Genomic DNA, 25,842 nt, shown 5'->3' on the forward strand with positions numbered 1-25,842 from the left:
GTTGCTTAAGGAGAAGACCAAATAGGACAAGCAATAGAAAACCTCTGTTCAGAAGCCCCATGGCCGTGTTAGTGCATAATCATGCCCAAGCTTAAAATACTGTGAGAAGGTGGTGGAGCATGACATCACCCAACTTACCAAGTAGCCTGTGAAGCAGGACACCCTCCTGTTAGGTAAAATGTTTCAGTTTGAAACCTGTCAGCAGAAAAGGGAAAAAAAAACCCAGCTCGTCTACTTCATGTGTACGAGCTCAAATCACTGGGCTGTTACGAAACAGGTGGATAGCACCGCTGCTACTCTCATTCTTCTAAGTGGAAGAAGCCAGTCGTTGCTCCCTTTCCATGTTTGTGCTTTGAACATACCTATGAGATCTAAGTCAGCAGAGACCTTGCAGGTTTAGTAGTGAATTTTCATGGTGTTTAGATCAGAAATATCTATCTATCTATCCACCTTGTTGCTTAAAGAGCAGTGAGGGTACATTCATGGGAAAATAGAGATCCTGGAAACTTATTTCATGCATTTGACCTGCCAAAGTTATCAAAAGAAGTAGTTAAATCTTTAGGAAGCATAATCATTGACTGTTGAATGTAGGCACTTCTAGAATTAATCTGCACCACCCTGAGGCTTACGTGTCTGAGAGTCCACCTTCAGCACAGAATTTCCAAAACTTTTTGCTTTTGGCAAAATAACTTAGAAAATGAATGAAAGAGGAAAGCAAAAAACACTTTTATTTGTACACTTGAGAACTGTAGGGGCATAGGTATAACGTTAAAGGCTTCATTACAGGTAGTCAGGAAAAAGGGCATTTTTTTCCTTTCAGAATTAACGGATAAACGAACAATAATGGAAAATCTAATTTTGTTTTGACCAATCTATCTTTCTTTTCCAGCAAAAAAGAAAACCTGAAATATTCAAACTTTGTTAAGACCAAAAATAAGTATTTTGCTCTGGGGCTATTTAGCCTTTTTGTTTAAGCTTCATTTTAAATGAAGAATATATGCTTGAAACAGATAATACAAGTGCTTTATTTTTAAATATCAAAAGTGGTTTAATTCTTGACATTCTTGACAACATTTTCACTGTAAAAATTTCAAAAAGAAATATCTGAATTTTTTTTTAACTGCTCATGGTTTTTTTTTTAGATGAAGCTCTGGGGCAAATTCTGCCTTTTAAAAAAAAAAAAATCATTTACCTTACAAAAAACTTCAAGTTTTTGAGAAAATTACTAATTGTCAAGAGCCTTTTGCTTGGCTCTGCCAAAGAAACAGAATCAGTACCATTCCACTGCTACCATAAGATTGTCTTTGTGGTACTGTAGCTGCTAAAAATAAAATTACTTTTTGAACTAAAAGTCTTAAGGGAGCTATTGCAATAAAGAACCAAAACAGCAGATGTTACCCAGTGTAAGTACTGGTAAGTATCAACTGAAAAATAACACACAAAGATAATACAAGCACTTAAGCATTAGGAGATACAAATAAGCACAAAAGTGTACGCTATTTTCAAGAAAATATGGTACCCAAAGGCACTAATCGACTCTATGGACTAAATAATGTATTTCGCAGTGTAAAAACAAAGCCTTTATCAACTTAAAGGAGTACAAAAGAGCATCAAAAGCCACTAGCTCTTTTTTCTTCCACTAAATAGCAAAATTGATGAAAAAACAATTTTTAAAAGAAAATTTTATTCCGATGACACTTATGCTACAGTTTTTAAAAAAAATATAATTAGGGAAGGCAAGTGAGGAGAAATTTTAAATTAGAAACATTTAATATTCCCCTTATGCTACTGGAAAAGTTTTATCACAATAACAGTCATATAGTAGTCATCTTTACTGGCTCCAAACTCATAGAATCATAGAATAGTTTGGGTTGGAAGGGACCTTTAAAGGTCATCTCATGCCCAAATGACGTTTTTGGAAAACTGCAAGACAAAACTCAAGACTGAGTTTGCATGTTTTTTAAAAGTACTATTTCAGTGGAAGTTTGGCTAGAGGTATGCAGATTGTAATGACACTTTCTTGTTACATGAAGCACTGCTTAAGCCAAAAAAAAAAAAAAACAAACAGAAAAACCAAACTAATTTAAGGATTAAGTTTTAAGATTTGTTGCTTTCAGCAAAAAACAGTTACGACAAAAATCAGAAACCTAGAAGGTGGATCTTCTGCTGGCATACTTCAGGTTGTATATTTTCCTACTAGATGACCCTTGTTAAGGAGAATAAATAGGTAAAGTATTTAGAACATTGCAAGCGCATGGCAAAGCCCAACAGGAGACTCCTTGTGTCAGAAGGGATGTGAACATATGAAAGGAACTTCTGGGAACTAACTATTTTGTGTCCTTACCACAAAGTTCACACTGTGACTCAAGCTTTTCCACATTTCCACCGTAACTCTCGGTAACGCACTCACACTAAAACTAGAAAACTAGGTCATTTTTTTAATTTTTTTTTTTAAGGGACCTTAAAGATCATCTGGGTCAAACTCCCTTGCCATGGGCAGAGACACCTTCCACTAGACCAAGTTACTCAAAGCCCCATCCAGCCTGGTCTTGATCACTTCCAGGGATGGGGCATCCACAACTTCTCTGGGCAACCTGTTCCAGTGTCTCAACACCCTCACAGTAAAGAATTTCTTCCTTGAATCTAATCTAAATCTACCCTCTTTCAGTTTAAAACCATTACCCCTCATCCTATCAGTACAGTCCCTGATAAAAAGTCCCTCCCCATCTTTCCTGTAGGCCCCCTTAAGGTACTGGAAGGCTGCTATGAGGTCTACCTTACCAATGAGAATTTCCGCTCTGTGCACACAAGCACTGGTAGACAGCCAGTTGCACACAAGAGAGAAATATAACAGCTATCATGGTGGAAAAGAAACGTTTTTAAAGGAAACACAGGACATGGGTTAAGCAGGAGCAGAATTAGAGGATTTACATTTGCATGGCTCTTCCTTTTGTTCCCTTCCTCCCAAAAGACAGCTTCTCATTAGGGCTCTGGAGTGCAGACTCAGAGCTATGAACTGGTGGTGGGTAGTAAATGGAGGCTGATAATCAGAGCAGGCTGGTACTTGGGTTGAGTACTGATTAAGAAGAACTGATCCTAATGGCTTAAGTGGTTCAAAGGGTTTAATAGAGGTCTTTCTCTGTGAACTGAATTTCACTCTTGTTGAATGTTATGAGCCTAAAAATATAATACAAAGTCAAATGGAGAAGCTGGAAGAAATTTCTTGTGAACTGTGCTCTAACTTGGAGAAATGAACAGGAAGCAAAAAAATAGGAGGGGATTTGTTCCCTTTCTCCGTACCTTTTTATTTCTTCCCCCCTCCTCTACCTTATGCACTACAGGCCTGCACACACTTTCCAGATAAGAGCCGGGGTCTATGACAAAAAGTGAACAACAAATTAGGAACATGGGAAATCTGATAAATGAAGATTGGCCTTTTTTCCATTTGCCTATTCAGTAATTCCCTATTTTAAATACACAATATTGAGTAACTCGCAGAGGCTTCGGAGTATGTATGAGAATGACTTTCCAACAGCGACAGACAAGATTCAGAATGAAAAAATTCACTGCCAGGCAAGAAAAATTTGCAATAATTTTCTGTAATACAAGCAGACTTTTTTAGCACTTTTATTGCAGAAGCAATTCTAAATAACAGAGCTTGTCTTATAATAGCATTTCTATAATAATGGTGTTTTATAACAGAAGTGCTATTATTACAGAAATGGTATTATAATAGTAGCATTATTATTGTAGAATCTTTTCCGTAACAGGAGTGCTAAATAAGCCCGTTTGTATTATAGAAAATGATTGCAAACTTCTTCCATGGTGCTGAAAATGCCTAAGCCTTTACGTCTAATGTGATCCAGATTTTAAGAAGGTTCATAAAAGTTTAAAAAAATCTTTCAAAAGGAATCCATGCTGCAGACCAACTGAAAACCCTGGCATGGCTCAGCAAATGGTATATCTGTCACCAAATTTAAAAATCTAGCTCGAAATTGAAACCAAAAGTGGTTCAATGCAGAAGTTAGCAGAACATGTGTTTGGGAAGAGTAAAATATTTTAAGTGCTGGAATAACGCACTAAAATGTTGGAATATCATCTGAGGTGATAAAAAGATGTAATATTCAATAACAGTTATACAGCAAAAATGCTTTGGAAGAAATCTTATATCTATATCAACTACATTAATATAAATTTCACTCATCATTCAATAAAGTATATATTGCTTTGCCATATACTTAGGAAGCATTCATCTAAAGAATTTAACTGTATATATAGGAAATGAATAAGTAAATTTTAGTTTATAAAATTCAACTTCTTTTTATTAAAGTTATCTGGTAATACTTCAGTGCTGAGATTCTAGTGTAGTATAGAAGACAGAAAGAATTTAAGTTCCAAAGCTACTGACCTTTTTAACATTAAAATAAAATTCTATATACTTCTAGGTTGATACAATCAGATTATACCATCTGGTTAGGATGGAGTCTATGAAACAGTAAAGTAAGAAAATTCAATAAACTCATATCCTCTGCAGGCATTTTTACATTTTTTAGACTGTCATGAAAGCTTTAGATGTGTGTTTGTATGAAATGAACTTATTTTATTATTGATTTCAGGCAGAAAGGAGTTTTGCTGGATCTTCTTTTGCAGCTGGCATTGCTATACAGAGCAGTTTTCTTTACAGCAATGGTCCTCGCTCATAATCACAAATGAAAATTTTCATGAACTATCTTTTTTTTGAGATTGAAAGTTAATGTACGACACAGAAAGATATAGTTTATAATGCACATTTAAGAAATAATTCTAACATAATAAAATAAAAATGAAAGTTATTGATTAGCTTTTTTAATTAAGTTTCTGAAAAACACATTGGTGCGCTTACAACCCATGTAGTCAACAGAGACTATATATTCACTCCAAAAATAATCGTAAAAGATTTGCAAAAATGATCTTGCAAAAAAAAAAAAACCCACAAAGCGAACCCTAGGTCTGCTGCTTCCTCTGTGTTTATGATTATGATGTTTAATCGCAGGAGCAAATATTCTTAAGTTCAAGTCCCTCGCCTCATCCAGGGTTTAGTTCTGCACACACTGAAGCTGAGAATCACTCAGCCTCTCTGAAAGGTGCATTGCAAATATTGCTCTTTCTCTAAAGCTCAGCAGAGTCTTTCCTCTCCCTACACTTGGATTTCTCTCTCTCTCTCTGATTTTTAATTCTTCCCACTCACTAGTTAGTCAGGTTACCAGCAAAGTTCATCACACTCTGCTATTTCTTCTGTTGCTCCTACACGCGTCTTATTTCACAGGCTGCCTTGTGTTTCAATACCAAATAACCAAAGTTAATACACCAGCTGTTTAACTTCTCATTCAAATTACTGGAAAGTTCTGCCAGTTCCCCTATGTCAAAATGCTACTAATGGTGCAGGATTAGTGATGATGTTTTCAAAGAGCAAAGTTGTAATTGATACCAGGTACGTTCTTCCAGTGCATCTTGTTTCCCTGTTTTTACATTATGTAGGCTCTTTGGAGCATGAAATGTCTATTTCTGTCTTTCTCATAGGAAAGAATACACATTTACTTGTTAAGAAGTGACAAAGAGAAATCAGGGCGAATACCAGAATGCCGCATTCTTCCCAAATAGCCTGTTGGCAGCACCTTATGCAGGGAAGTTTCTGAAGTACCCACTCATGCCATGCTCTCTCCTGCCAATTCTCTCGTGCTTTCCATAGCACCAAAATCATTGGTATTCTTTTCAAGCATGTGCAGTTATCCAGCAAAATACTTTTCTCAAATATTTCATTTTGTTTTGGCAACTCTGGACATACGTGCTACACTCGGCTGCTGCAAGTTCAGCCCATGCCTAGCTTAAGCCACTGTTTTATTATCCCCTCATACTTTTTTTAAACTCTTGACACACAGATTTATAAATTAGGAAATGAAAGTAAACGCCTAAGATTTTTCACAGTCTGTTGATGTAATACTAGCTAGCAAAACAATATGCTCTCCTTACCAGGCTTCCTACGACCCATAAGCAAATCCAATTCAAAATGAGATCACGGTACAGTGACCTCATTCTGAATGTTACCTTATGCTTTTGGCAGCCCAGAAGAAAACACCCCTAGCTCTTGTGCTGGGTTTCGATCTCTTTGAATTTCTCCAGGGGTTTGAATATCTGCTGAAAAGCTCTCTGCAGCTCTGAATACACCAAAAGAGGAAAGGGAAGCAAATGTCGGGGGGGGGGGGGGGGGGGGGGGGGAGGGGGGGGGGAGGAGAAGGGAGGGGTGTGAAAAGTGGGGATTAGTTGATGAAAAAATGTCAAGCTGCCTGCAGTGGAGGCAAGAAGGGGTCGAGGGTAATAAAGCCAATTAGCGGAGCAGAGGATAAGAAGCCATATTTGAAATAAAGGAGTGATAATTTTAAGCAGCAAGGGAGAGATTAGAATACAGAAGTGCTAATGGTATGCAGTTTGGGAAGGAGATGGTAAAGTACTGGATTGAGAAAGACAAGACGAAACCAAATACAAACCCTAACATTCTTCCTAGATGCTTAAATTAACGCTCCTTTATTTCTGTACTAGCCACTGCACTGAATGATGCACAAATTATACAGATCGCCTGATTCCCTTGTTTTCTTTGCTTGCAGTAGGAGTCTTGCACATACGAATGTTTCTTGCTCATTTCCAAGCAACTTCTTTCCTTTGTCTTTTATAATAAACTGATTTACTAGAATTCCTCTTGACTAATTTCCTTCTATTTTGCATGGTCTTACAAATATTCAGTGTCAAGTATTACTTTAAAATAACCCTATTTTCTATTTTGAAGAACATCCTATAATTACTCATTTTATTTTGTAGGCTATTTGCTGGTACATTACTAACTTGTTTCCATATTTTACACAGCTTGCTACTTGATAATAACTGTGCAGAGAGGGCACAATGCAAAATTTAGGCTTAATTTAGATTCTGCTTATATTATTCTTTCTTTTTTTTTTTTTTTAATACTTCAGTCACTGAACACACTGGCTTTGTTTTTCAGCTGTGTTAATGGTCTTTAAAGAATAGGATATATGCAAAACACCACAGTCCTGACTGCTTTCTAAAGTAACTTTCACTCCCGACACTTTCAGTCTACATCAAGGGCACACCTGTAACATAAATTTATAGCATTTAAATACCTAACAGCATTTTTGTTGGGCTTTACTCACACATTTTGAACACTATATTTGGAACTTAGATAAATTTGCCTCCCCTTTTGTTGTACTCCTACTCAGATATAACTAGCTTGAACGCAAACAATCAAGGATTCAAAGCACATAGTATTTGTTAGTGGATATATACCAAGGCTGAATTCTGTATTCCTAAAATTAAAACTCAGATTTACTTCAGCAGGATCAGCATTCACCCCACGAATACAGCATCTCATGTTCAGTAGAGAAGCTAGTATAAAATTCCTGTATCAGAGTGATTCTTTGCTAGGGAAAAGTCTAAAAAATTATCTTAAGCTGAAATAATGTCAGAGGTGTTTTGTACAAATTGATTACTTGGGTAGTAAAGAATCACCATGAGTCAGAAGTAACCACCTATAGTTTTAAAAGAATTCTCACATAAAATTGCTAGTCTATTAACCGTGGTATGCAAATGACCATTTAAATCTGCCTTCGTACAAGGAAAAGGGAGATGGCAATATAATAGCAATTCATTAAAATGTCTCCACAGGTGATCTGGGAACTAAAGACTAGAAAGTATGACTTCTTTATCAAACAAACTGTTACAAATTAAAATGATGAATATGTTAATAAACACATAGAGCACCAGAAAGCAGAGCTTTTATAAAGAGAATTGATGCTTCACAAATCTATTAGACATTTTTAAGACATATGATATGAGTGATCTCTTGGATATATCTATTCCTAACCAAAGGATTTGTCCTGGTTTGAGGTAAAACAGAATCAACTTTTTGTTCAGTAATTTTACCTCTTAGCTAGGCCTCTTCTAACTCTCTGAAATTAACAGCATATTGTGTTGAAAACAGTTCGTTCTTAGAGTGATTAAGACCAATGTTTACAGTTTGTGCCAAGGAAAGGTACGCAGAGAGGCTCTTGCTTGTACTTATTGCCATAACAACCAAGGTCAGCTAATTTCGTTACTTGCCCCGTTGGAGGGTCAGAAGCGGAAAAGCATAGAGGGGTCCAACCTGCAGGGAGGAGCAGACAGGACAGGTGACGCAAAATTGACCAACAGGTTATTCCATCGCATCTGCCCCATGCTCAGTATAAAAGCTGAGGGATCAAAGGGTCAGCTCTCTTTCTTCAATGGCCGATGTCTGAGGAGGACCCTGGGAGCTTGATAAGGTTTTGTATATATTGTATCTATTTCATTGTTTCCTTTTTATTTTATTATTAATATTTCATTAAAGTAGTTCAGTTCCTTCTAAACTTGTAAATCTTTTTATCTCTCCTCCTCCTCTCCATGTGTGAGAGGTGGGGGGGAGAGCATCTGTCATCTCATCATTGGCCAGTTTGTCCAAAACCATGATAGGATTTAAAAAGCAAACAGCAAAAACTGAAGGATAAAATAGAAGGTACTTCTAGAAATTCATAATTGATTAAAAGACAGTAAACAATATTCCAGATGAACAGAGGCTATTTAATCTTACATTAAACCTAATCTTAAAAATGGGGCAAATATTGAGGTGAAAAAGCAATGGGATGACCTAACATTATTCACCATACCATATTTTCTGCTGACTACAAATAGTTACAGAAAGAGTACAGAATTACACAATAATTTAGACTGGAAGGTCGTCTGTTGCCACCTAAAGCAGCACCATTTTGAAGTCAGATCAGGTCGGTCATAGCCTTGGCTGGCTCAATTTTGAGTATCTGCAAGGATGACAGTTACAAAACTTCTTTGCAACCTGTTCCAGCATTTGATCACCCTTGACGGAACAAAACAAAACAAGACAAAACAAAACAACCTTTCACAGTCTAATTGGAATTTCCCTTCTCACAGCTCTGATCTTTTCACTGTGCACCTCTGAGAAGGGTCTAGCTCTATGTACTCTGTAATGTCCCACTGGTAGTTCAAGCCAGTGGTAAGGCCTTCCCTGGGCCTTTTTTCCATACAGCCAAATAAACTCACCTTTTTCAGCTGCTCCTTCTATGTCATGTATCCTTTAGCGGAGCATAAAATTGGGCACTGTACTCCAGTAATGCCAAAAGTGCTGAACAGAAAGGAAAAAAATGCTTCCCTCCACCTTTGGACTATGCAGTTGGCATTCACTGCTGCAAGGGTACCATGCTGACTCATATTCAATTTGTCCACCAGGACCCCCAGGCTCTTTCCTACAAAGTTTCTTTTTATCCAGTCAATACCCAGCAAATTCACAACACTGAGTGACCCACTGATAAAACAGAGGATGGATTTCAAAGCAGTTGATATGAAGAACATAGATGTAAAAATCAGAATAATTTAAAAAAAACTATGGTGGATTTTAAACTTTCTTGGTTGCTCCTCAAGAAATATTTTGAAGACACTGCAGATAATTCACAGAATCACAGAACTGTTTAGGTTCTCTTCTTAAGGCTAAACAATGCCAGCTCCTTTAGTCTTTTTAAGTGTCATGAAAGGTGCTCCAGTCCCTAAATCATCCAGAACTGGACCCAGCAGTCTAGACGTGTCTCACCAGTGATGATTAGAGAACAAGGATCACCTCCCCCAGCCTTCTGGCAATGCTCTGCCTAATGCAGCCCAGGATGTTGTTGTCCTTTGCTGTGATAATGCATTTCTTGTTCATAGTCAGTTTGCTGTCCACCAAGACCCCAGTGTCCTTCTCTGCTGGGTTGCTTGCCAGCTGGTCAGCCACCAGTGCGTACTGGTGCCTAGGGTTACTGTTTCCCAGGCTTGGTATTTCCCTTTGTCAAACTTCATGCGGTTCATGTCAGCCACATTTCTTCAGCCTGTCCCGGTCCCTCTGAATAGCAGCACACCGCTCAGTTTTGTATCATCTGCAAACTTGCTGAGGATACACTCATCCAGGTCATTAATGAAAGTGTTCAATGGTAGTAGCCCCACTACCAACCCCTGACGAACACCACTAGGCACCTCACTACTGACTTGCTTCCAGCTGGACTTTCTGCCACTGATCACAATCCTCTGCACCTGTGCACTAACCTAACCCATACTTTGCCAGCTTGTTTATGTGGAGCTGATGTCAAAAGCCTTACTAAAGATAAATATCGATTGTTCTCCCCTCATCCACCAAGCTAGTCAGGCAGTTCAATTCCATGGTCAGTGGTCATAAAGAAGGTAGAAAAATAAAAGAAAGAAATTTACAGTAAAACAGAAAACATCACTGTGCACTATTCAAGAAACACATCTACTTCATCAATATAGCATGTAACTCTGATCTGTCTTTTTTTAGGAAAAAAAAAAGAATAGCAATAGAAAAGTAGAAAAAGGCAAGAACAGTCACAGGCATGGTAGTGATTTCAAATGAGAAAAAACTAGCAGACTAGGACCTGACATAGAGGGCATGACTGAGTGGCAATACAATAGAAATCCAAAGTCATAAACAGAGGGAAAAAGAGGAGGTTGCAATAAGTCATTATGTCTCATAAAACTAAAACTATCAACACTCAGTGACATCATCAAACAATAGACTTTTTTAAAAATAGAAGTACTGCTTTGTACAATGCATAATATGCTGTGGAGGTGCAGTTTTTCTTTCTGAATCTGTAGAAGCCAAAAGCATAAGTGGCTTCTGAGAAGGATGAGACTAGTTGATGGAGAATAGGTACATTGGTACAACTGCAACCTCTCCCTCACGCGAGCCCTAAAGTTGTGTTTGTTGGAAATGCTAGAGTCAGAGAAATTCTGTATGATCTTATTGTCTTCCTTAAGTATCCACTACCCATCAGCGTTATAGACAATATGTTACTCTAGGTATACCTTTGATATGACTGATGTATTTCAACCATTCTTATGTTACAATTATTCCACATTAACTAGACCTATGAACCACAAAGAATAAAAGTTACAGTACAGCACCTCTGGTTTAATGACTATAACTATTTGGTAAGGTTGTTTTTAGGGCAGCTCCTCAGAATAAAATTACCTGCCTTCACATAATGCGCCTAAAACTATAGTCTTAAACTACTATCATGCATGGCAGGTGCTCTGATAGTAGGTCCTTCAGAGACTTGATATAGATTATTGTTGGATAACAGAGAAGGATGAGGGATGGGCATGGGAGCGGACCTTTCACAGTCATGGATCTGTGATGAGTAGTGAGGACTCTAGAGTAGAACAAAAAAGAGATTCTATGGATATTTCTGTCTGTAGCTAAAGGACTCTCTAATCTCCTCTCATTCACCCCTTACTTTCAGCTACTTAGTCAACGACCTAGCTTTAGAATTGTTAAAACATTGTTTAGCTTTGGAGTCATGGAGTGGGTTCAGATGTCAAAGCACCCCACGCATGTTCCATATCTACATCTTGCCTATTTTCGATAATACTCCATATTTGGTGGCTACAAACTCGAGGGTAGAGAAACTAAGAGAAATGCAATGTACATATGACAGAATGTTCTCCCACCCATTCCAGGGGAATGCAGTTCCATACAGTTTAAACTCCCACCTGAAATACCATTCAGCAAATAACGAAAATAAAATAAATTTTAAAAATTCACAAATCCCTGGAATTATTTGGCTGAGATGTTTTTAACAGAATACTTGTTCCAAGATGCTAATATTGAGGAAAAAAAACCTGTATATCTAATAACTAAAAAAAATCAAATTATGAGATGCACAAGGACACCACCTTAGTATAAATTCTAAGAATTTGATGTTATATAGATTTCTCCTGACATAAAGAGTAATGTTGGATTTTTCCTTGCTCCCATAAAATTGATTTATAATTTAAGATCCACATTTCATAGTTTGTCAGTTGGAAGATAGTTCATGGAAAAGCTCTTTGGGAGTTTTACCAGGGCATCTTATTCTTGCTGACAAGCAGACTCCAGCTACGTGAACCCGATGTTTCCTGGGTTTTGGGGGAATTTGCAGTACCTCTCTCAACCAAGTTTCCTTCAGGGATTAGTCTGCAGTACAGTTTCTTTACCCCATCTCCAAGGTGCAGTTCATGGTCCATTTACATAGCCTCCTCCCTTATTATGCAAACTAGCTTTCTTATTTTCCCTCTCCTTATCACTTTATCTTCTATTTAAGGCTAGGAATTTCACCAGCTATCTGACCTTCCTCCTAATTATTCTCTTATACTCTTCCACATGAGTTGGAGAAAATGTGGTCTAGGAGTCAGCCAGCATGACGATGCCCTAGCTTTACTGAATAGACAATTCTGTAAGTCTTACGTTAAGATGCCAAAATTTACTGAATGTATGTCAACAACTATAGATAAAATTGATGTACTAAATTGGCCAATGGAATTGCACCATGAAAAAAATTGTCTTTGGAATGTCTGGTGGAAACCTCCCACTAGAGGTATTAAGCACACACACACACAAAAAAGAATTTTAAAATACTACTGTCCCTTTTCTCTCCATCTGCAAAGTAAGTTGGTTCAGTCACTGATGTGTGTGATTCCTCTCAAGGAAGTTATACTACTCAAACACTATAAAACCCCTTTGTGTCACATTTAAATAGTTCCACAAAGAATTTCTCACACCCTTTCAAAGTATATTTTTTAATCATAGGTGTTCTTTTTAATCATTAACTTTTATTTTATAGTAAACTGCAACTTTGGAGTTGAAAAACTGATTTTATATTTTTCAGCCTATGTTTTCCTTCAGCTTGGAAACTAAAAAAGGGACCCCTTGTTTCATATTTCTGATCTTTTCATACATAAATAGTTTCTTTTCACTATTACCCCTTAGAAACTCAAATGTGAGTAAAGACACCAGTAGCTTAGGTATCATAGAAATTTTATGAGGATTCCTATCATTAACATCTATGCTGATAATACCAGTTAGTGCTTATTGTTTGTACTAGATATAGCATGCGTACATCAATTCATTTTTCATGCATGTTTCATTTTTAAGATCCTTCCTATATGTGTTACCACAACTTAAAATTCCAGTGAGCTCCTCCTAGTGAAACATTGTCTTAATATTCTGTGATGATAACGAGGAGAGAAGAGGTGGCAGCTCTTTCTTCACACTTAGGACAACTGGGCTTCTTGTACCTAAATCCCCAGCAGAGTTTCCCACATCTTAAGAAATTACACTTTCCTTGTCAAACTAGTCAGAAGGATTTCATGCAAGTACGAGATCATTATTTCAGCATCTCTCATCCTGCAAAGGAATCTTTTTACTGCCTGCATCTAGGCATTCAGTCTATAGATTAGTTAGACAAAAGCAGTCGGCTCCTTACTTTGCAGAACATACTGCTCTGGCTTGTTAAAGCACCAAAAAATAGGGCTAGAAAAGCATCTGGGTCAACAAACCTGGTCGCCCAACATAAAAAATAACCTGTCCTATACATCCCATTCATAAATGTATCAAGTTTCATACTAGAACTATTTATTTCTGTTATTCCTGTAGCCAGCAATTCCTGAACTGGTGTTCCAGAACTGTACATCTAATAATCACAAACCTAAAAATTTCCATCTTAAATTTATCCAAAAATAAAAAACACAACTTCTAAATTTTAAAACTCAACTTTTATTACCAAGTTTACAAGGCTAGCTGGTTATGTGAGCATACACTATACTTTTATGGCCATACCTTACAATGCAAGAAAATTAAAAGGGAATGAGGCTGTAAATGAAAAGGCTGTTATAGATGGATGTCTTCTAAGTGATATATGTGATAGAAGTGATTAGCATTAACTGATCTTCTTGAAGAATGTACAAGTATAATTCATTATAATGGCTTAGAAGTGCAATTAGTGAACTATAGTGTAAATGACACTGCTGTTCATAGACCTACCCATAAGAGTAATTATATTTTGAAAACTACTTAGTGAAAAATTGATTGAATGGGTCCTATGGGCATAGGTAATTGAGATAAAAATATGTAAACAACTGCCCATTAATAAGTTTTACAGCAAGTTTATATATTTACATGTTTAGCTAGTCTGGAAATATACAAAAGGAATCTGAATTTTCTGGTGTTTCAGTTTGAAGGCACATTTAAATGAAAAAATATTTTATGCCTTTGCAAACAATACTACTGATTATTCTTATGTTGCATAGAAAGATTCATTGTCATTTTCCCCTCGCTGTGGCCTGATACTTCAAAAATAGTGAAGTTCCGGGAAAAAAAACATAAACTCACTCCACTGTCCTCAATCATTTAACTTCAAGAAGCTTCTAGATCTGTAGCTTTAGTGTGGCACACGCTAGGTTAGAACAAAACCTGCCTAGTGATGGTTGCAGGGATTCCTGGGGCAACGGGAGCTATATTTTTTGTATGATAGTAATATAAACTATGTAGCAAACATATTTTGCAAAATAATAAGTTTTGACAGTATTTCATTCAGTACATATGTTCCTTTGAGAACTTACTGATAATATCTTATTGGCATTATTCCATTTCATTAATAAATACTAATTTCTTGTTCTTCTTGAGATGTCAAAAAAACTTTTATTTGATGCTGGGTTTTTTGCTTAAAGGTTGTGCTTTTCCTGAAGACCTGAGTGAATTAGCTAGCAAATATTTGGTTATTCTAAAAATAAAGGTTTAATTGACTTTGCAAGCATAGCAAATAGTTTTCCCCATAAAATTTATTTATCTGATTATTAGAAAGGCAGTGTTTTCAGCTACAACTTAACTTACTTGATGATTTAACACAGGAAACAAGGTCTCCCAAGCTTCATTTAAATGTGTAACTTCAAGGGTTAATTCTGGGAACAAACTTGATGCGGGAAGATATGAGACTGATCAAGACAAAAATTAATGCTGGATAGCAGTGGCAAAATATTTCAGTTTTAGGCCCACAGGAGTCCCAGTGCAAATTGTTCCTGTGAATCTAAACCCTTCATCAATCAGATGTAAATTACAGCATGCATGACTGGCTGCCTTTTCCATTCTGGAGTTCCCCACAGAGAACAAGAGAGCTAACTGCTACAGAGGCTCAACTAAACTGTAGTCTCTTTTCTGCTCCCTTGAGGATATATACCAACACATCAGAAGAGACAGCATTCACTTGTATTCCCCATCAGGAGATCTTACAGAATCATAGACAATGAGTCAAGCCAGCATCTTCTAGAAAAAATTATAATAAAGGGAACCAGGAAGGGGACCATGGGGGAGACATATACTGACACAACACTAAAAGCTTTCCTACTGAAAATACTTTTCTAACTACATGTCCAAGCTTTCCTTGAATAGCTGCCTCAGAGAAATCAAACCCCGCAAGAGGCTGAATACTCACAGAAGGAGAAATTCTTTATAAAGAGCAGGATCATAAGACTTACTCCCAGTATTCATGTGAAAGTGGCTGTCATAAACTCCCATAAGTAACAGGAAGGACAAAACCGGGTTTTTAAGCAACAAATTGAAAGTAGAGCTGTTGAAACACCTAATAGGGGGTAACTGAGCTACCATGCAGGAGAACGCTACCATTAATTGAATTTCAGCCACAGAGGGGAAAGCTGAAATTCTTGCTGTGCTTGCGATCTTCACTCCCCTAATTATGGGCAGAGTTAATGTATGAACAGACCCTATGATTTGCAAAAGCAAACCACAAATGTCAAGCTTTGTGAAGTAAAATCAGAAGACGACTAGAATATTTGAGAGAAGGTGCGGCTTAAGGTAGCATTTCTCAAAATTTCTAGAAAAGCATGACCTCCTTTTGTCTCACCAGTCTTCATGAAACTTTCTGAGTCAGCAGCAACTCAATTTCTGCAGCACAAACGCTGCTAACGACTAGCTGAAAGTATTTACACGAACTTACCCATCATAGAGCACTAGAGCTGCTGCTTAATTATAGGTAGTTAGCACTTAGATAGCTGAGGTAAACAGTTGCACCTTGTAATTATCTCACCTATTATCACCTCTCACTCCCAATACGACTGCCTCTGCAACCTATTTAGGAACCGTCATCTACTATTGGTTTAATAGGTACAGATCCAGGTTGGATGTGGCAGACAGGCCAATTTACTGCTCCCATCCTACAAGTCATTTGACCTTTCCATGTGTTTATTTCCTTCTCCACTCTTTGTTGGTCTTGCCTATTTATAAGCTTTCACAGAAATGAATTCTTGTATATCTTCCTATGTATGAGACTAGCGTCCGTGTTTCTCACAATCCATTATTAGCACTAACAGGTTCTCAGCAATGATGTTTCATAGAACTTCAGTTTTGTTAAATTATTTTATATAGGCAAAACAACATTTTTTTTTTGTTACAAAGTTTTAGAAGCTTTGTAGAAAGCATTCTGTTTATTTCCATACCTTTGCCCTTCTAAATTCTACTCATTCTTACAATTTAACTTACTGAAGTATAACATTGCTACCTGGGAACAAGATTGGGAGCTACAATTTTAATTGTTGTTAGGGTCTTTAGATCAAAGGTTTGGCATAGAGTCATAGAATGTGTTGGGTTGGAAGGGACCTTTAAAGGTCATCTAGTCGAACTCCCCTGCAGCAAGCAGGGACATCTTGATGTAGTTAAAGATGTCCCTGCTTACTGCAGGGGGGTTGGACTAGATGTAGTCTCCAGTTTTTAGAGAAGACTTATGTTGAGCCACCAAGAAACATAATGGCAGAAACTGAAGATATGTTTTAAGTTTTTTGAGTAAGAAACAAAAACAGAATATGCCTCTCTGTAATTATTTCCGAATACTACAGACCTTTATCTTTGCCTGGCAGCTGTCTAAGTCTGTGTGATATGCAGTGGTTACTGAAGCCCGGTTTCTAGTGGGCCAACATCTACATTATTAAACTCCTATCCCAACTAATGTTATTATTGTAAGGACTCTGCAGGAAGTCCAGTAACTGAAAAGGAAGAATATATGAAAGACACTGGCAATGCAAAGCTGAAGAGCTTTAGCTGTTGCTTTCTTTACTGTCCCTTCCCTGCACAAGTCCATGAGCTTTCATCTACTGAATCCAGAACACTGGATATTTTTCTGACTTTCCTGAATAAAATCCCTGCCTTTTTCTTTGTATATTTGACCTTCACGACTATTCCTATCTTTTTTGACTCAAAATATTAACTGCTTCCTAAGTCTGTGATTCTTCCTTCATTTGAGTTGATAAGAGCTATCTTTCTGCTGGGATAAGCAGTCCTCCCAGGATTCAAATGGGTGGCATCTTCTTCTATTTTCTTTAATTTTCTTTAACTACCTTGGAGAACTCCACATTTCTACATTTCATTTTCTACACCTCCAGGGCTTTTACTTCCCTATTTATTCACTTTTGATTCTCAAATTTAGTTAAGTTCTAAATCTGTGACCCCATGGAAGAAAAAGGGATGAAGCTTGTACTGAATGTGACTGTGTGAAGCATCTACTAACTGAAATTGCTTTGTTCCAAATTCTAAAACTTAAGGTCTTAGGTGAAGGCTTTAAGATAGAACCTTTTTGCAGAACAAAAAAGAAAAACCTGAAACCGAAACACACCAGCAGCACCACCCCCGCAAAAAACAAACAAGCAAACGACTTTTAATTTGAGATCAATTCATTAGGCTTCTAGAAAGGATCTTAACACTTGAAAAAGAATAAAAAGTTTACATTTTAGTAATTTTACTTATATATTATCACTGTTCTCCCTTTTGGCTGACATTCTAGAGGCTCAGTTCTGCCAGGAACTCTGATAAAGTGCTATTAATTTATCTCCTTTTGCCTAGCTACCGAAAGCAAAGCATCTTCTTGCTCCCCTCCAAAATCTAGCCACAGAGTCACTGCAAGCTGTCTTGTGTCCAAGATATCCCCCTTCAGCCTTTGCATTCTTTTAGCTGTCAGCCTAGATCCACAGTGCCTCCTGAGTAATGACAACAGCAGCAGCTCATGAGGTTCAAGCATATACATCCCCCTTTGCTGTTCTTCATTAGCTCTACAGCCACTTCACTCTAATTTTCCACATAAAATAAAATAAAATAAAATAAAATAAAATAAAATAAAATAAAATAAAATAAAATTGGATTTTAAAGACCTACATAAATCACCTTCGGAATATAACAATAATAAAATTAAACATGTGCAAACAAATTGAGTATTTTATATTTTCCTCATCAGATGTAGTATCCTGTGATGTCAAAATGATCTTTAATGAGCAAAGAGAAGCTGCAAAAGAGAACTACTACTTTCCTCAATTTCTCCTAAAATACTCTCATCAAAGATTCTCTACAAAGGCTCATACAGAACATGTAGGAAACATTTATTGAGTTCAGAATATGACTGTTATTCAGTTTTCCAATCATTAAGGACAAATATGTATGTATTTGTATAGATATTTTGGTATTTTTTGCCATACTCCCATTAAATTCCTTTTAAATTTTTTTAAGATCATAATGAAATCTTTTACTTAGTGTGTTGCCTACATTTCCTAAAACTATTATTACTCTCTACTTTCAAAACAATCTTTTTAATGATACTTTCATCTCTAGGTACTGAAGAGAAAAAGTTATTAATTCCTTTAACAACTTAGACTAAGAGATACTGTCTCAACATTTGCCTCAACACCAGGAAAACTGTTATCTGTATGCCATGCTCATTTACCTTATAAAATTGTCATCAAGTTTATGTACAACAGAAGTGGATATTCCCTTGTTTTTGTAAATAATGCATGCTTTAAGAACGGAAAGTGCAAAACTGAACTCAGGAAAAATCTAAAGGAAATCTATACAGTCTTTGAGCTCTGAGGTTTATATGTCTCTATCTTTTCTTCTAGGGTTAGGAAATCAACAACTTTCTCTGATTTTTTCAATTGTTGTATATGTATCATGCTTACCCTGTCCAGGAAAACCTTTGTATCAGAATCTCTCTCGAGGTAATCATGCTTATATAATACAAACCCAGCATTTTCCATATGCAATACCAGAGGTTTTTCCCTTTCAGCAGATTTGAAAATAGCTGCTAAATGACTACTCATTTTGCAAGGGTTGATAACATTTTCAGTTTTAAATAGACTACATGAATTAGGCAAGAAATGCAAAGAACATACAGCAAGCGACAATGCACTGCAATAAGAGATCTTTAGATGAACTGCTTAATCATCGATGGTCCTATGTATTTGTTCCCCCCCATCCCAGGATAAAGTGTATTTCCCTAGAAAACTAGCAGAAGGCCCAAACTCAAGGCACAGTACTGCATCAACACCTCTGATTTTAGAACCATAATTTCTACACTGGCAGATTTCACTCAAAAAAATCCCTAGTTGCAACCACTAACCTTTCAGAAGTGACCCAAACTCCAGAGGTTTTATCAACAGTTCAAGAAAACGGGTTACTACTGAATAGTTCACTGTTTGTATATTTTTCGCTGATGCTCAAATGTTTCAGCAAACCATTTCTTTGTCAGCTCTTGACAAGGTAGTCAACTATATGACATGGCTTCATAAAGATAACTCTGAATGGATGAAACAGCATCCACTACATTATAGAGAAAATCAGCTACAAGATCTGCCCGATGATGCATACAATCTAACCACGTTTCCATTAAGGGAAGAGGTTTGTTGTTACTTTTCTTTACTAGCGCTTGGTTTGACGTGACTCAGATTTTAAGGATTTTGAAACCATTTACTTTACAGTTCATTGTTACAATATTTGCCTCTTAAAATTCCAAAATTATTGCAATTAACACTTTTATTCATAAATTTTACCACAGACTTGCAAAATTCTACTAACGGCTTCCGTTTAGGATCCATTCTCAAAATGAATATTGCATTTTTGAAAGCCGCTCCGTTATGATCAACTTATGTTTGCTCCTGATTTAATGGGGTATTGCTTAGGATACCTACAATACTAAAGATACAAGAAACTATAAAAATAAACTGAAGAAAAATAGAAGTACATAGTTTTACATAAAAAAGAAAAATAAATCCACTGCTATTTTTTCATTAAGAAAAGTTATAAAAATTATGCTTATTTCTATTAAGGAACAATATAAGAAATCACAGGTGTATTCATAACTGTGAGACTTACAATCTGAATAAAAAATTTGTGCGCAATTATCACAAGCTACCGAAAGCTGTCACACAAACACACCCTCCTCTCTCAACCTTTCTCCCACTCTACCCCGGCCCTGAGAGAAGCACCAACCCTAAAGCAAGTCCCTACAGTGAACATAGACCTGAAGTCGCTCACGTACACTTTACTCAAGAAGCTGGATGTAAGCCAGCTCCAGTCTGGAAGCAATCTAAGCACGTTCATACAGTGTCGCATGCAGATTTATAAGCCCTGCCTCTCAATGTTGATGTTCCCCATGATGTTCACTAGAGGCTTTGCTACTGTTATTTATTTTATTTGGAAGGCACTCAGACGCAATGGTGATGAGCCGCAGCACAAAACCCTGTGAGAGAGAGTGAGAGAGTGTGAGACAGAGATGAGAATGAGAATAAAGACATTTTTATTACGTTTGTCGTAGTTTGAAATTCATAATCCTGAAATTCTCCGAACAATGGACTTAAACTACAGTCAGCAATTCAAGAGGAACAGATTCCTCACATTAGCCTCTTGGTGTGTGGTGCCAAAAGGTCAAAAACATTGAATGCGATTTAAATGTGTAAGCTGAGATTCTGTACAGAAACCACACATCTTGAAGTGGTGTGAGAAATGACCACAAGCCCTTTTAACACTAGTTTCTGTCACAAAGCAAATCTTCTCTAACACCAATCTCCTGATTATATTTTGCTATTCCACCAGTTAAAAATGTAAGGGAGGAAACTGCATCTTCTTACAGCCTGAATATTCTCTCTTCTGCTCTCAAGGGACCTTTACATATTAGGCTTTGGACATGTAATTTTGTTCCCTTATTTTGGGACGCTACGAAATTGAGAAATAAATCATAATATTATTTATATTATTGTAGCAAATGCTTTCTTAATCTATTTCTTTCACACACATATATAAGAATATACACCACATTTACACTCTGTTTCTGTATGTGCATAAAATTGCCACAAATAAAATGAGAGTCACAGTTTATTCTTTGTATCTGATAAGAAAAAAGTTTTAAGCCTTTTTATGGAGTGATAAAATAGAACACAAATTTTATAATTTATGGTTCACAGGATGCAACGATTGATATTATATAGAAATTTAATCAGTCTTGCAGAGCTCAGAGACATCTCACAGTAGGAGGTTCTTTTGACATTTCATGGAGAACTAGGCAAGATGAGGTACAATATGTGTGCATATTTCAGTATGTTATGTATTTTCTTAAGCTTTCATCCTTTCAGGACTTGTTGTCATCTTGAAGGAATCATTCCTTCAAAAAGTTCTAAATACACAAAAGATTGAAGCTTCAACTTTTGTTTGAAGCAAAACAGAGTTAGAAATACCTGCAGAGGTAGCCAGATTTTTTCCTGATATGGACTTCACAAAACTGAGACATCTTTAACACTTTTTCTGTACCTCTGGAAATCTGTCAGGTATACAGCACCTGGCTGCGGTCACATAATCTGTCTACAACCCTAATGTCATGTAGAGTTACGACTGGGAACATTTTGCCACAAAGTCTTTCAAGGGTGTAGGACGAAAAAGTCAACTCAAAGCCATGGACCCTTACTTACCAACCCACAGCTACTCCATTTCTAAATTCCCAGCAACTAAGAACTGAGACTGAAGAGGGGAATATAAAACTATTATTTGCATTCTAAGTTTTAATATTCTTATTTGCAGTATGTTGTTTTATGTAATGAACAGATAGTGCCATAATTTTACTTCATCTAGCAGTATTCCATTACTCTTAATTGACACAATTTTGCCTCTGAAACAAGTTTATGTCAGAGTACCATAATTACATTTATGACTATTCAGTAAACCTACTTATACACTATTATGATATTAGGGCTTGTTGGACTGAACATCTGAAGCCTCAGATACTTTATCATAAACCTGTGATTATGGCTGTTATCCCAGAGCTTCTGATTAGGAATGTAGGCAGGTACATAAACTTTTTGATAAATGTTATCACATTATTAAACACTTTGTGCTGCTATTATCTAATTGATAACTTTGTTCATTTTCCTGATTCTCTACCATTTTTTTCTCATACCCCAAAGTCGTGGCTTAAATATACAAGACCCAGTACTCAGTTTTTAGGTGGAATCAAATTCCATCTTCAGACAGCTACCTTAGGAAACATCTTAAAGATAAATATAAAACACTAGAAATAGCTCAAATTATATATCTGGCCAGATAACATGCAGCCATGTTAATACAATGCTCTACTATATTATTAGGTGACAATCTTTATTGAGATTATGCATCAGGAACAAGAATCACAGCCATAAATGACTTTGAGTAGAGATGGATGAAACATTTTGTTTAAGATGTCTTTTCTCAGTAAAAATATGCAGCATTTGTTTCTTTGTTTTACTTCAAGTGAAACTGTGTTGTCCTAAAGTACATGTAGAAAAAGTATCAACCCATTAAAGAGTCCAACTACAATAAACTAAAGATTAATGAGAGGATGGCTGGCTGCAGAGGTTTCCATTCTTATCTGCTCTGTCCCCAAGGCAGGAAGGACAGCAACATTCATGAAACACCTGGAGAACCTCCACGGTTTAAATAAAGCCTCGGATATTAAGATAAACCCATACAATTGTTCTGTAAACAGAAATAGCTGAGCATCTGTTCTATAAGCAGTTTTCCCATGTCTGGAGCAGAGACTGGACAGAGACAGACAAAACGGACAGGTGGGAGCAAGAGATGAAAAGAATCACCCCAGGATGAACATCCACCTTGCGAGGCAGAACTCTGAGATAATAAAGTAGTAACATATACAATTTCCTTATTTCATAACTTCCTGATCATTGAATCTCGCTGGACAAAACCAAACCAAAAAAATAGTTATGTGGTAAAATTCTGTGTTAAGTAATAGAGAAGAAAGAGTTACTCCTGAGATTTCAAAAGTAAAGGTATTGACGCTTCCTTATATTAATGGATTAGATAACTTCATCCTCTTATATCCTGCCAAGTACTGTAAGCTTATTTGATTTTAGACAATCAAGAAAATTCCAACCCAAAAGAAATCCCCAACATGGTCACCGATTTTTCTTTTTTTTTAACTTTTGCTTTGTTTCAATGTAATTAAAAACTGTGGTAGCAACAACTTGTTTAAAAAGCATGAAACCAATCATCACCTTAGGAGTCCAAAATCAAGAAAGGTTAATCTTTTCCAAGCATTTCGAAAGTTTTGTATGGCCTATAAAAGTCTATCTACGACATCTGTGAACAATTTTTTTATTTACCATTGTTAGACCTGGGAAGTTGCAATTTGGGCTTATATGTCAGTGTTTGTCAGCAAAGCACAAAACTTCATCTGGAGAAATAGAGCATGAAATCACTTTCTCACCCTATTTCTATGCATCATACCTAACAACACTGAAACTTAAAAAAAAAATCCACACCACTACTAAAGTGGTGTAAAAATAAGTTGTCAGATTGTTTTCTCAACTCGAAATCAAACCCAGAAGTACACACACTTCCGTTGGCAGCTAGAAATCTGAACAGTCATTGCAATTGCTGCGTTACCTTTACCTTTTATTTTCCATAATTAAAAACAAAAGCTAAAAGAACCTCTAAAAATGAGACTTACAATGCATGCTTAAATCCTATACAGTTATGATAACGTAGTAATGAATAGAGACAAATTTCAATTGTCTCAGGATGCATAGCCAATTGTTAGTGAGAAACACTGTTGAACATTAAAGACTTAAATGCATAAAAAATACTATCTGGATTCTGAGAAAAGAGGGCTAAGCAAAACTAACAAACAGTCCTACAAAGTTCATCAGGAGGTTCACGTAGGTTTCCAGAATAAGAATTCAGTACCGTTCCTCTTTCTATAACTTTAACAAAGCTTCTTCAAACTATGTATCTTTCACTTTTTTTAGAACCTCACTTGTAATGGGGCATAGCATAAGTGAGCAGATGATGGAAAATGTGCTGTATATAATGCAGTTTTATTTATGAAAAGAATTTTTCCTAACGCTTTTGGTTTAAGAGATCAGACATACAAGAAAAATAAAAAATGAAAAGTAATGTTTTGGACCAACTTGCTTAAGCAGTTTGAAGACTATTGCAGCTTTGAGGGGTTTATTTACCAAAACCCTGTTACAACTTTCCATTTTCCCTTTGATCTCAACCTAGGTCTCACCCTTCTCCATTTTTATTTCGTCCTCAACTCCCATTTCTAGTTCAGTCTCACCTTTGCGTGGAAACAGGGAAGCAAAAGGACCTTCCTGGGTACTCTTCCTCCTCACAGGCTGTGCAACTGTTATCATCAACCTTTAGAGGGTATGAGACTGACGTCCCAAAGGCATTCCCGATGTCGGTCTGCAATTAGAGGTGAGAGGTGCGAGTGAAGGGTGAATGGGAGTGACCTAGCTGATCTGACAAGATGTGTGTGCACCAAGAGAAGCCTATCTTACCTTAGTCCCTTATGTGAACATCACAATGTACAGAAAAGTCACAGTTAAATCCTGTCTTGCTTCTGCTTCTTATTCAGGGCTTCAGATCAACTCCATGGTGTTTTATGGAAAAAAAACCCCAAACAAAACAGCGACAACAAAAACTAACCAGTGAAGAAATCTAACTACTTGAAGAAATTGAGTGCATTTAAACTCGTATGTAGTATAGAAGCTGCTTAAAGGTTTTCACAATTCTATGAAGTTTTTTTCAGGCAAAGAAAAGTCTGAAACCAAGGCTCCTATCACCCTATTAGAAACTAGCACAATTAAAAGTATAAACTTAAATTATTAGGTACGTGTTGGAGGAGTGGAAACAAAACAATCAGTTAAAGCTTCTGCATTTGCAGCTGCTTGCTCAGGCCTTCTTTGGCTGGCACAGTTGATTAAGAGAATGATTTATCAGTCAAATGACAGGTCTGTTCTTCTCAGCTGCTTTCTGTTCAAGCTTCCTCTGTCCTGTCTTTATCCTTTAATCCTTTGCTTCTTCTCTGTTTACTCCCTTCTATCTTTTTTGTTATTATTGAAGGAAAAAAAAAGAGAAAGTAGTTTTAATCTCTGTTCCATGCTTCCCTCAAGTTTGAGGGAAACGATTGTCAAAAAGGGATAGAGACTGGATACTGTGGTTAGCTGATAATTCTTGTCATCTGCTCCAGAGATGGAGCCACAATTATGATTGCCTGTTGCCTAAAAGAAGAGTATAAAATTGTGGATCTTACTTCCCTGATGCCTTTTCCATCCTTGAACAGACTGCTTTAGTCACCAAGGTTCTCAGGCTGGACCCATCCTGAATATTTAATTCATGTTTAAAGAGGGAAGCTCTCTCACAGTTGTAAACAGAGCTAACATTTTTGTGGGGATTTGAAAGTTAAGGTGTTCACACATTGCCACAAATCCCTAATGCAACTTGGAAGTTGCTTATTTTGAAGGAGATGAAACAATAAACATAGGAGGAGTTGATAAGACAAAATTCAGGCTCTTTGCATTGGATCATTAAGCACAATTAGTTGCACTACCCTTGTTACAAGACAATAAGAGTAAGCACTACAGATATAATAAAAGACAGTACATCATTGATAACCAATCTATATTCAGCTTACTACCACCTGTAAATGCAAGCAATATGTTTCTTTTAAACAGGCCTGGAAAGTGGCTCCCGGGATACCTTTAGGGAATGTGTACTTTTTGAACTAATTAATCACTGGATGTCATCGCTGCTCCACTCCACTGCATATGAAACAGCAGTTCTCT

This window comes from Larus michahellis, chromosome 3, assembly GCF_964199755.1.
Source record: "Larus michahellis chromosome 3, bLarMic1.1, whole genome shotgun sequence".
Taxonomy (NCBI): Eukaryota; Metazoa; Chordata; class Aves; order Charadriiformes; family Laridae; genus Larus; species Larus michahellis.